The following is a 13,547-nucleotide window of genomic DNA, read 5'->3' as shown; positions in this document are numbered from 1 at the left end:
CTGTTCATGATTTCTTACCATCTTCTCTGTTTGTTCCACTTTGTTTTCAAGGTTAAATATTTTGTCTTCAATGTCTGAGGTTCTGTCTTCCAGGTGTTCTATCCTATTGGTTATGCTTTCTATGGAGTTTTTAACTTGGTTTATTGTTTCCTTCATTTCAAGGATTTCAGTTTGGTTTTCTTTCAGTATCTCTAACTCTTTATTGAAATGATCTCTTGCTTCCCGTATTTGGTCTTTTAACTGTTGATTGGTGCGATCATTTAATGCCTGCATTTGCTCTTTCATCTCCTCCTTCAATGCCTGCATTTGCTCTTTCATCTCCTCATTAGCTTCCCTGATCGTTTTAATTACGTACATTCTGAACTCCCTTTCTGACATTTCTTCTGCTGTGCTGTCATTGGGTTTTATTGATGTAGTATCTAGGTTTGTTTGGGACATTTTCTTCCCTTGTTTTCTCATAATGGTCAGTTGTCAGTGGGACCCTGAGATATTGCAGTTTTCCACTATTGGCTTATAGTGTCCCAGTAGATTTCCAGTGTATCACCTCCCAGCCTTCAGTAGCCTGATGTCTTGGAGGAATCTGATAAAGCAGCTCATTCGAAGAATACTGCCCCTAGCCCCCTACTGGTTCCACGTTTTGGAACTGGCTCTGTGCGGAAATGCTCTCACTGTGGGCCTGCACCGTGCAGCTGGCCGTGTGGGAAGAGCCCACTGCCGGAGTGTGGAAGACTACCTTGGGAAGACTCAAGCTGCCCTGCCCGGCTCTGCTAAGCCACCTCTATCTGGGCCTGCCACCCGGGCTGAGCTTTACCCAGTGGGCAGACTCACCCGTGGCTCCACTTCAGTCCGAGTCTCTCAATGCCTCCCCTTCTTAACTCCTGGGTTGTGGAGCGACCGGAGGTGCAGTCTCCCTCTAGGCCGCCATCTTGGATCGCCCCGTGAAGAGAGCCTGCAGCCGGAGTGGACAAAGCCGCCTGAAGAGGTCTCCGGCTGCCCTACCCTTATCCCTGAGGCTGATTGCAGATCGAGGCTCTCCGCTGGTTCTTTGCAGGAGTACACTGCACAGCAGGGGCTCCGGGACTCGGAGCCTGCTCTGTTCAGACAGGCTCTCACTAGCGGGCCCTTGTTTGATTTTTTTTAATCATCCCTCAGAGTTCCTGTGACAGGCACAAATGTCCTGAGACTCAGCATCGCCACCTGATAGAATTTCTAGTTGATACAACTGTGTTGAGTATTTATTGAACAGAAAATAGTTGTTCATTATGGAATTAATTTGTGAAGTATGTATAAGAAAGGGAAAAATGAAATTTAGATGTATTATTCATAATAAAATGTATAGATATTCTTACTTAAAATTACACTTTCATACCATTCAACTAAAATATTCTGTCTCCTGAAGTTACCATTTTCCTGTTTCATGATGGGGCATTTTATTTTTTCTCTGTAAATGTATATGTTGTGTATTTGGAGAAATGAAAGTGTCAATTCTGATTACCCAGGGCTTATGCTTTGCCTGGCAGAGAGGAAATATCAAAAATGCTGTTTACCATTGAATTGCCCAATCCTTCATTCACAAATTACCTATAGTTAGGTTGTTTTAACCATACAGAACTCTCCTCTCTGCACTTTTATACTTTTCAGGAAGGTCTTGTGAAGTCAGAGACTAGTTGAAACAGCATCTTGCTTGTGTCTGTATCATGGACATTCAGATGTTTTCTTTTCATGGAATATCATTGACCTCATTCAAATGTTAAAAGATGATGGCAGATTTTTTCATGGGTAGGAAACTGGGGAAAGAGAGTGAAACAGAAGGGGCAGGATTGTTTTGCTGTTTGGGATGAGACACATTTCAGTTTCCAGTATTCCAAGTTTCCAGTGGCATTTCACAAATAAATTCAACAATCAAGTCAACACTTCCAAAATGGTGAAATTCTTCATTTATTAACTGAAACCCAAGGACTAAGTGTTTATTAAATTCCTGGTATCCGTTTGGTAGAGATGGATGTTATTCTCCCTATTTCCATTTAAGCAGCATGAAAACTCAGAGGTGCAGAGACTCACACACCTTCTGCATACAGCAGCAGGACAATGTAAGAGGCTCAAGTGTTATTTCCTGACTTCCATTCCAGGGCACTTCTTCTACTGGAGAAAAATGGAAATGTTTTTCCTATAAAAATAAAATTTCTATAGGGAACATCAAAGAGAGAACATTACTAGACAGACTGCAGGGTCAAGTTGGTACATCTTAAGATTAAGAAGATGTAAGTGTAATAACTGATTTGTTATTGGGACACAAATTTATGTGACTCACAGTAATATTGTATACACATTATTGTGGAATTCACCAATAATCCTGTCAACATACTATATAGAAATATTCACTTGTATGAAATGGAGAGAGGTACAAGAATTTTGAAAGAATTCTCATACTAATAGATATACAAATTAAATGCAGTTTATCCTTCAATACATCAGATTAAAACATTTGAGTGGATGTGTGTACTTCACAGAATCTTAAAGTCACATGTTAATGTAAACTAGTACATCATGTGGGCAATAGGCATTTTGTCCCAAACTAAATAGGTGACCTTCAGGTATGTTCTGATTCTTCAGAAAACTGGTAAAGGATACATAAATCAACAATGGCATGGAGCACTGAAGGGAAATTATTCCCACCAAATTCACAAGAGCAGCTGTGTCTGGGGTACAGGTGTGCAGGAGAATGCAGTCATGCAGAGATACCAAGAACTCAATATCATAGGCAGGAATTAAGATTTCTATGAAATATTCTGAGGCAATGATCATCATATTTTAATATATGTGGTGTATATTATTGACAGTAGTAATAGTTAATATTCATGGATCATACTCTAAGTGACAAGAAGTAGTCTAAGTATTCTAATATTAAAAAATGCCAGCAATATCATCAAGTGCAGATGCTGCTTAACTTTATTTTGGCTTGATTCAGATTATTGAAATATATACAGGTGAATATATTAATTACTGATACTGAGATTCACTATTTATTTTGTTTAGAAAATTATTTTTAAAAACTTTCTTACAACAAGCATAGGAGGTGAGTAATTATTATTCCCATTTTACAGATGATGAAACAACCTGCTCTATTTACTTTCCTTCTTATTCCTTAATCCTTTGCATTTTCACAGTTAAATTTAAGTGAGATGTGACAATGTAATGAACCCACGTTTCTTCACATAGCTGAAGGAAGGGAAATTGCAATCCATGCTTCAAGAGAGATTGATGTGAAAGTCAATGAAGAAGGTCAGGACTCAAATGTAAGCCTTGGGCCTTTCCTTGGTGCTGAATTCCTAAACTATGAATGTGATAGAAAATGATCAGAAAAACAATGAAGTAGTATGAGCAGGCTAAGTGGAATAAAGTGTCAAGAAAAAGAAAAAGGTGGAGGTTTGACTTATATACCATTTTTTAAACTGATATCGTGTGAGGTTAAATTTTCAAAAAAATTATTTTAGTTGTAGATGAACACAATATGTTTATTTATTATTTATTTATTTCTATGTGGTGCTGAGGATGGAACCCAGTGCCTCACATGTGTGAGGCAAGAGCTATACCACTGAGCTTCAGCCCTAGCCCTGAAGTGAATCTTTTTGCAGACCTTTCTTATCAATATATATATTTTTTTAATAATAGAGGAGTAACTTGTGTACTAACGTCACATTTCTTGACACTGACACCATTGATGATATGCATTCAAGCAAATCTGATTTATCAAAATTTGAAGCCTGGCAAATATAAGGATATTTGTTTTATATTACAGGATATTTAAAGGTCAAAGTTAAATCCACAAAGGAGAGAAGAGAGATGATCAAAGAATGATGAAGCTCATAGAAGATAATGAACCCCCAACAATGTTTTCTGAGTGTAAACCATTAACTTTTGTGTACTTATCAGATAATACAATTCATGCACAGTGTTTTAAATCTTGTTAAATTAAAGGATTCTGTTCAAGGCCTTAGGACAATAAGGCACTCTGCACTGCTTCTTAATGTCCTTTTATGACAATAAATTTTCTTATGATGAAGAAGGATATTACTTATTCTATTGTTTTTCCTAAAGGAGATGGCTATATTTTATTGTGATCATACAGTGTTCTCTTTAATTCTTCTTATTTTACAACAAGGTCAGTAGAATATCTTGATAGTTGGTGTGGAGAGAAATAGGTGAATACAGAAAGCAATAAGGGAAGAGTCTAGAAATATTGGGTTTTTCACAACTGATAAATATTTTTGATGGTCTGTTGTCGGGGTACTGCAGGCCCCCAGCCCTTCGGCGTGGCCAAGATGGCGCCTGGCAAGGTGCCAAGGAAGTGCTGAGAACAAAACCAGGTACCTCCAGCAGACTAATACTCTCTGCCAACAAGTGGCGTATTTTGAGGAAGTTAATGTGATTGGCCATGGGTCCTCGTGGACACTGCATGATTGCTATATCCACACTATTGTGCTCCATTACTGTCCATGCTTTCCCCTCGTGATCTATAAGCTGATTGGTTGTTGTATGTAATGTAAGGCGCTTGCAAGAGCGGCCCGCCGCTGCTGGCCAGCCAGAAGAAGCAGACTGCAGAAAATAAAGAACTTGCCCTGATCCGGTTTCGTGTTTCTCTGCGGGCAGGGGACGCGATAGTCTGTGGACCTTGAGTATGACTTCTTTACATACAAATACTTGAATTGGAAGCATTTAGAGGGTAGATGCCCATTTATGTATTTCATTTCTCCCATTCTCTCTTATTTTACAAAAGTTGTTCTGGAAATATTGAACTACAAAACATAACACGTGTCTCAGCATTCCATCTCATGGGACTCTCAGAGGATCCAGACCTTCAGTCCATCCTCTTTGGACTGTTTCTGTCCATGTACCTGGTCACAGTGCTTGGGAATCTGCTCATCATCCTGGCTGTCAGCTCTAACTCCCACATCCACACCCCCATGTACTTTTTCCTCTCCAACCTATCCCTGGCTGACATTGGTTTCATCTCCACCATGGTCCCAAAGATGATTGTGAACCTCCTAAATCACAGCAGAGTCATCTGCTATGGGGATGCCTGACACAAATGTCTCTTTTCATCATTTTTGGATTCATGGATGATCTGCTGCTGACCATGATGGCCTATGACCACTTTGTGGCCATCTGTTACCCCTTGCACTACTCAGTCATAATGAACCCTTGCCTGTGTGGCTTCTTACTTTTGCTGTCTCTTTTAAATAGCCTTTTGGACTCCCAGCTGCAAAATTTGAGTGTCTTAAACTTTTCCTACTTCAAGGATGTAGAAATTTCCAATTTCTTCTGTGACCTTTCTCAATTCCTTAATCTTACCTGTTCTGAAACTTTCTCCAGTACCATTGTCAAGTGCTTTGTTTTTGCAATATTTCATTTTATTCCCATTTCAGGGATATTTTTTCTCTTACTACAAAATTATTTCCTCTATTCTGAGAATCCCATCCTCAAGTGGGAAGTACAAAGCCTTCTCCAACTGTGGGTCTCACCTGGCAGTTGTCTGTGTTGGCAGTTTATGGAACTGGCCTTGGAGTGTACCTGGGCTCAGCTGTATCACATTCTCCCAGAACAGGTGCAGAGGCATCAGTGATGTACAGAGTAGTCACCCCCATTCTGAACCCCTTCATCTACAGATTATGAACTAAGGACTTAAAAAACTCCCTGAGGAGGCTGTGCAGCGGATTGTTCTGATCGCAGGATCTGTGGCATCCAGCTGTAGGGTGTGTTGAAAAAATGCAACAAAATTAAACATGTAGTCTGGTCAAGCCTGCTTTCTTAGAAACATAGTTTGTGTAGTTTAATGCCTTTAATTTCTCATCTTGTTTCATGGTGAAATGGTGCTGGTATCTGAGCACAGGGGAGGGAGAAATGGGGAGCTGTTAAAAGGAATAAAAATACTCAGCATGGGAGCATAAAAAATTTCTGGAGATGGATTTCAGTGATAATTGCAGGACAATGTGAAATTAATTAATGCCACTAAGTTGTGAATTTGACAACAGTGAAAATGTAAATTATTGAGATTTAAATTGTACAATAATAACAATGGAAATATAAACCAAATGATTCTTCAAGTAAACAAACAGAGTGAATAACACAGATGAGTTTCCTCTTCCATAGACGAAAACCTGAGAAACATTTGTGCACACATACATTTCCTCCTCTTGTTCCTACTCTTGGTAAGTCCCTATATATTTGGATTTTATAGATCAAATTGGCTCCTTATGAGCTCTGTGTATTGAACCTCCCAGGTCATGATTGTCAATAAATGTCTGTTCCTCCAGTTCTTCAAATGAAGGTCTCAGGTCCAGTAGAATCCAACAAGACAAACATGCATTTTGGGTAGCCAGATGGGAGAATAATATGCCAAATTTCACTTATGAGGATTGTGGGTTTATATATGTGGGTAAATACATGTATGTGGTGGTAGACATCTCTGTCAATGTTTGGTGTCCTCACCCACTGTGTCTACTTCCCATACACTATCACCCAGAATAGCAGGAATTATGTCCCTTTAGACTGTTTTATAAGTACTCCAAAAGGTTCATGAAGGTGTTGATGGTGATGAAGAGGAGGATGGTACCTATCATATCTCAAGTCCTTATTGAGAGATTTCTGAGTGCTGAGCTCTGAGCCATGAATTCTCATTAGATTGTTTGAATTCATCTGCAAAGTCTTCTACATGTTGTAAGTGCCACAGCAACACAAAGGAGCCCAGCATTTTTAGGTAACTTGTGTTAGGTGTGTAGGTTGAATAGGCTTAACCTGTGTTTGAACTGAGTTGTCTGAGTAGAGACAGAGGACATCTGAAGGGACAGTCCTGGCAGGTTGTCTCCTTCATCACCCATCCATCCATTTCACCTTCCTGTCACTCCAGGATGGGACCTGTTAGTCACTGTGCAGTTCCCTTGGGAGTTTCTGGCAGATTGCAAAGTTGAACAGTGGGCCATTTATGCTGCCCCAATTCAGGAAGAATGACTGAGATCAGGGACAATTTCAGAGGAAGAGGAAGCACACCATCACTCAGCACTGACTTCTCTCCTTCACCCACTCATCTCCACTTCAGTCCCAAAGATGATTGTGAATGAATGAAACCAGAATTAAGGCTAGGTAGTTAGTGTAGAAATAGGAAATCAGGTCAATTTGAGGAAATGAAGTCATGAAGTCATCTGCCTCTGGAAGTTGGAGACTGCCCCTGGAAGAATGGAATATCAAGGAGCTCCAGAGCCCATTGATTACCAAATTTACCTGCCTTTATCAAGGAGTGCAAGCATGGAGCTGCTAATTAATGCCCCCTGGGCCCTTGCCTGCCTGAATCACCTTGGCCCTCCCCCTGCCCATGGCTTCTCACTTAATGCAAAACCAGGCCTAGTCACATAGGCAGGAAGGAGAGATAAGGGGAAGGGAACTGGAGAACAAAAGAGACTTTAACCTATAAGAGATGTAGGGTGCCGCTCACTTCTTGGGACTTTAGAACATCAGCCATGGTCCCCTTCTTCCTGCCAAGAAGTCTATATTATTACCTTTAAATAAAACCTGCTTAATATGCTTGCTTTGGCATGCATCTCTAGTGTTCAATCTTTAACATTAGAAGGAGCAGAACTGTCACCGGTAAACGGCGGTATCAGATTTGGAGGTCCCACTGAGATTTACGCCAAGGTAAGTAAGCTTCTCTCTCCACACGCAACCCCCATCTGTTTGAGGTGCATCTTTCTGTCTCTTTATTTTTGGAGGGCAACATGGGCACCCATCAGCTACTTAAATGCAGTTAGTGCAGCCACCATTCTTAAGACTCGGGTGAGAGGTTTCCTGGCCCAGGCAAGTTTCCAATTACCTGGTCTGTAGGCATATTGGACTGTGCTGAAGCCATTTCCTACTTTTCTGTCCAGGCCCAGAGCGCAATTGCCGCGAGTACACAGTGTCCCTAGTCCTGATCTGCCCAGGATGCATGGAGGGAGGCAGAGGAAGGGTTGGAACAACTGCGGGGTTCCCTGGCCCAGGCTACTCTCAGGTGGACCCCAAAGGTTTCTTCTCTGGACTCCCCTCCCAACAGCCCTGAGGGGTATCCAGAGTGATCGGTAGAGGAGTGGCACTGAGGGAAAGTGCCAATTACCTTTGCCTCTGTATGGGCCATACAGTTCACAACACTTCCGCACATCACTCCCTCCTGGATGCTCCCCTTTCCTTGCCAGTCAGACATTAGGAATTCAGACTGTAGGATTAAGACCTGGGATGATTAGTATAAAAATGCCCAGGTTCCCTTTGTTCACATAGTTAGCCTTCACTAGTCTAGACACTAGAGTCTCCCCATTACTGTTCCTGTGCTTAAATGTGCTCATGTCTTCTCTTTAAGCTGCAAGAGGGATGCATTTAAAAACCCCTCCCATGTGACCCTCCAAGCAAAGTGCATTATATGCCTAACAACCAATAGATGTCCCCCCACTCTCCGGAGATTCCTTTAGTCTACAGGGCAAAAAGATAGGCAAAAGGCACACTTTTTACTTTTGTCATCCCTTTTCATAATTAGGAGTTTATAGTGGTAGGAGGAAAGCAGTAATGCCCTTAAGTCTGAATCTTCCCAGGGTCTCTAGCATAGGGCAAATTAGGACCCTAGCACTTTGCCAAAGAGAGCCAGAAAAAACTTTGGCAAAGCCAGGTAGTGAGAGATGGGTTTTTCTGGATCGTAAGGAAGCGCAAAGTCCCTAATACTTCTAACTCAGAAGGGAACTTCTCTCTCAACAGTATTGCCAGGTTCACCACTAGCCTGCATACAGCTAAATTGCAAATGAAAAGTGCCTTTCATATGTTACCATGCTTGACATCAATAATCTCTACCATGAGAGGTGAAAGACTTCAGGAATCGCCTAGTAAGGGAGGAAAATCTAGGGAACCCTCCCAATTTAAGACAGACAAAAATAAATTTAAGGAGGCTTTTGGAGGATCCTAATAAATATTAAGATGTTTCAAAACATAGCCAGGTATGACTTCACCTGGAAAATTATGCTATTAACCATCCAGAGAACAGGCAGTTCACAGAAACCATCCTAACTGGGATTCGAATAATGAGTAGGATGCCTGAAAAAACTATTATGCAGCCTTCAGGAAAGTCCTGCTATTTTCATGGAGAGATTTAGGAAAGCAATAAGAAAACACACCACTCTGAATCCTGAATCCATAAAGGGCCACCTACTTTAAAGTATAAATTTATATTTAGTCAGCCCCAAATATTTAGAGGAAATTACAAAAATTGGCACGTGGCCCTGATCAATCCTCAGATGATCTTCTCCAGCTTGCATCTCCCATTTTTTAATAGACATCAAAAGAAAGAAAAGGGAACATATAGGCAAGAAAAAGGACTTATTAAAGATCATTCAAAATTTCAGAAACTTTTAATGCCTTGCAACAGTCCATGCAATTCACCCATTTTAGGAGTTAAAAAGCAAACCTTAGAATAATGAAGCAGTAATTTCCTCCACCATGTATTTCTTAATCCATACACTTTTATCTTGGATTCCAACTGCTGCTTGGTTTACTAAGTTAGATTTAAAAGATGACTTTTCCTGTCTATGTAAAACTCTGAATAGCAATTTCTGTTTGCCTTTGAGGAACCAGATACTGTATCTCAACTAACCTAGACAGTGTTGCCTCAGGATTTAGATGGCCCTCACTTGTTCTGGACATACCTTAGCTAAGGACTTAACAAAATTCAGAGATAAAAAATCTGTGATTGTTCTCCAGTAAGTAAATGTGCCTTTATTTTCCTCCACCCAGGAGGAATATCAAAAGGCCATTGCAGAACTCCTAAACTTCTTAGCTAATAGTGAAGCCAGAATTAAGGACAGGTAGTTAGTGTAGAAATAGGAAATCAGGTCAATTCAAGGAAATGAAACCATGAAGCCATCTGCCTTAGGAAGTTGGAGGCTGCCCCTGGAAGAATGGAATGTCAAGGATCTCCGGAGCCCATTGATGACCAAATTTACCTGCCTTTATCAAGGACTGCAAGCAAGGAGCTGCTAATTAATGCCCCCTGGGCCCTTGCCTGCCTGAATCACCTTGGCCCTCCCCTGCCCCTGGCTTCTCACTTATGCAAAACCAGGCCTAGTCACGTAGGCAGGAAGGAGAGAGAGATAAGGGGGGAGAGAACTGGAGAACAAAAGAGACTTTAACCTATAAAAGATGCAGGGTGTGCTCACTTCTTGGGACTTTTAGAACATCAGCCATGGCCCCTTTCTCCCTGCCAGGAGAAGTCTGTATTATTCCCTTTAAATAAACCTGCTTAATATACTCGCCTTGGCGTGCTTCTTTAGTGTTCAATCTTCAACATTAGAAGGAGCAGAACTCGTCACCGGTAAATGGCGGTATCAATAGGAATTATAAGATATCAAAAATAAAGCTTAATTATGTCATCAACAGGTTCAATACTACAGAAAATAGCCACTATAGGACAATATTCTGCCCCAGGAATATCAAGAAGGGGACTTACTTCAAGCTCCTGTCCTCAGCTTACCTATGAAGCAAGATTTAACCTGTTTGTCACAAAGGGGAAAATAAATCCTGGATAGGCAGCCATAGGCAACTCAATAACCAATGGCATATCTCAGTGAGGAACTTAGCAAAGTAGCTTCATTCTCAAAAGTAATGGAAAATAAGGTCTCATAATTTTCTTTGACATCCAACCTGTCTTGATGAGATTGCTAAAATGCCCTAGGCACAAGGTTTCTGTTAAAACCTGTTAGATCCTTCCAGATCTCAGTCAAGGCTTACATTGAAATGTAAATAAAGGAAGCCTAAAGGCTCAGTAGGAGACCGGTCTCAAACCCAAGGAAAAAAAAGGTAAAAAAGAGTCTTACCTAAACTCCAGCAAAAGTAAATTTTATGGTGCCTTACTAAAGTAATTAACGGTCCCATCATTTTTCCAGGACTCTTTGTTTTTTTTTAATTCTATATTTTTTTTGAGCTCATGATTTTTTTTTGATCAGTTCTATTTTTTATTCAACTAGAGTTTTTGAACATCTGTTACATTGCAATGGAGATTTACCTATAAAGTTACAAGGCCTTTGATTTTGTGTTATTTGTATGTCATGCTGTCTGATGTCATGTTTTGTCTGTATCAAAACTGAGCGCTCCTAAAATTAAAATTTACAAATGGATCCAGATACTTTTAACTCACGTGATTTAAAGGTTCAATTCAAATTGGGTAAACTAATAAAATTAAAATGTCTTTGAAAATAACTCGCAAGTCTCTAGGTGGTCAAGCTAATAAAATATTGATGTTAATAAAATGTCTAATATCAATTGTTTCTAGGACTTTTCTTCAACAGGAAACAGACAGGAAATACTGTTCAGGACACTTGTCTGATATCTTGGTTTATACAGAATAAGTGAATTAGAGTTAACATGTATGGGATTACTCAAATGTGTTTGTAGAGACATCTGATTAATTTACAAAGTTAAAATGCTAATTGTTAAATAACATCAAGTACTCTTAATCCTTAAATTCCATGGGGTATCATACTTAAACATTATTAATGTTTTCATAGGTTGGTAAATAAAAGGGTTTAAACTTGCTTTGTGTCATCACTAAACTAAAACAAGGTTACTAAGAGTTATGTCCTAACAAGTGCAATTATATATACAAAGGGTCCCAAAAGTTTCAACTGCGTTTCAATTAGAGTACTATAAACAACAAAATATTTAATCTTATTAAAATAATTTATCTAAATTCAGAAATTTCATAAAAGTTGTTTCAGAATGTGAACAAAAAGGGATCAACAAATAGGAAAGAAAAAATAAAAGGTTCTGGGTATGGAAATATATTTAGTAAAAGGGAAAAAAATGTTTCTGGGTAAGAAAGTGCTTACGTGATGAAATACATGAGGGTCTAAGTAAGTGCTAAGAAAGTCTGTATGTAAGTAAAGGGCAAGTTTAAACAAGTTTGCGTGTAACTAAGTTGGTTTTATGTATGTGAGACAGCTAAAGCTATTTAAGGTTGTTCCTAAGGTGAAATACTCATGTTCTGATATAAACTAAAGCTTAATCTATATGATAAAATGACAAGGATTTCTTAGAAACACTAATTTACTCTTAACTTTGTGTCTATTAAGTTTTATTCTTTAGAACAACTAGTCTTAAAATTGGGGCTTATACAATTATGGTTAAACAACTATTAGAGTATTGTACTATGTTTCAGAGTCTAAATTTTTCTTTAAAAACTAAATTTGGTAAGATAAAAGTATCAAGGTAATTGTGAAATGGTCACTAGTTGTATATTAAATGTGTTCATATTTTTCAGGTACACAAGTTTTTAAAGCAAGGAATTTATTAAGCTCTGCTATTCTCCAGATTAAATTTGTCTGTAATGGTAATCTTAAACTTATAAAGAGTGAATTTTATTGGGGATTTATTTCTATCATTTAATGTTCTCTTATAGGACCTGTTATCAGTAGGGTTTATGTAAAATTTGTTACTTTTTTTTACACTGAGATAAAGAATTTCAAATATAAATGTATTTATAAAACTTAGAGCCTGATTTGTTTAAAGGTTAATATTGTGAAACATGAAAACATTTTGCCACTTTGACACACAAAAGGAAAGTTGAAAAGCTCTCTCAGCCTTTCTTTGATTCATGTTTTAGATACAATGTTAAATTGTGTTAATTATAAAATTTATATAGACTCAGGAAACAATATATGTAAACTACTTAATGATATTTAAGGAAGAAGCAAAGATCAACATCAGAATTAGAACACTTAAGATCTGTAAAGAGCCACGCCTTACCTGAGATAAGGCTCTGCCTTCCACCTTACTGCATAATAGAATGACTCCAAAATAAGCCATACTTCAGCTTATTTAAAGTTATATTCAAAAGATTGGTTTTTGTTGTAAAATTACTATGATCTCAAATAGGGAATATAATGTGGTTCTCAGTCAAAATTCAGGGTAGCTATTATACAATTTGAATATATTTTTTACTTTTGCTAATTTCATTTTGGAAAACTGTTACCTGTTAATGTTTTGCAGAAATAACTGCTTCAAGAACACACAACCTAGGTAACTTGTGATAATAAGCCATCACCTATAGAACAGATAGTGGTAACTTCCAGTACTAATGCAGACTCCGGTTAGATAAAAGGGTAAATAATAGTAAAGTTATAGACATTGAAGTTAAAGCCCAGTACTCTTACTTTATGACTGGTGAGACTGGCTTGCTGGATGATTAAGATCAAACTTAGAAATTGGAATTAAATACAGAGGCCAAGAAAAAAAACAGTATCTTGCCCTCAAAGTCAGCCTGAACCCAGGGAACAAGAGGACTTCTCTAAGGAGTGCTGCAACTCTGGGTCACACAACCTCCTGATCAAGAACATTGTTGAGACTAGAGGATGAAAAATCACTGATAGCATCTGCTGCAGAGGAGTGTCATTGAAAAAGGGAGACATCCCTTGATGCTTCCAAAGGAAGCCACTTCATCAAGGAGACCCTGCCTAACCAATGGCACTGGTGGAGCTAAGAAGCAG

The sequence above is a fragment of the Sciurus carolinensis genome, chromosome 17 (assembly GCF_902686445.1).
Source record: "Sciurus carolinensis chromosome 17, mSciCar1.2, whole genome shotgun sequence".
NCBI classification, from domain to species: domain Eukaryota; kingdom Metazoa; phylum Chordata; class Mammalia; order Rodentia; family Sciuridae; genus Sciurus; species Sciurus carolinensis.
Note: the sequence above shows the minus strand (reverse complement) of the source record.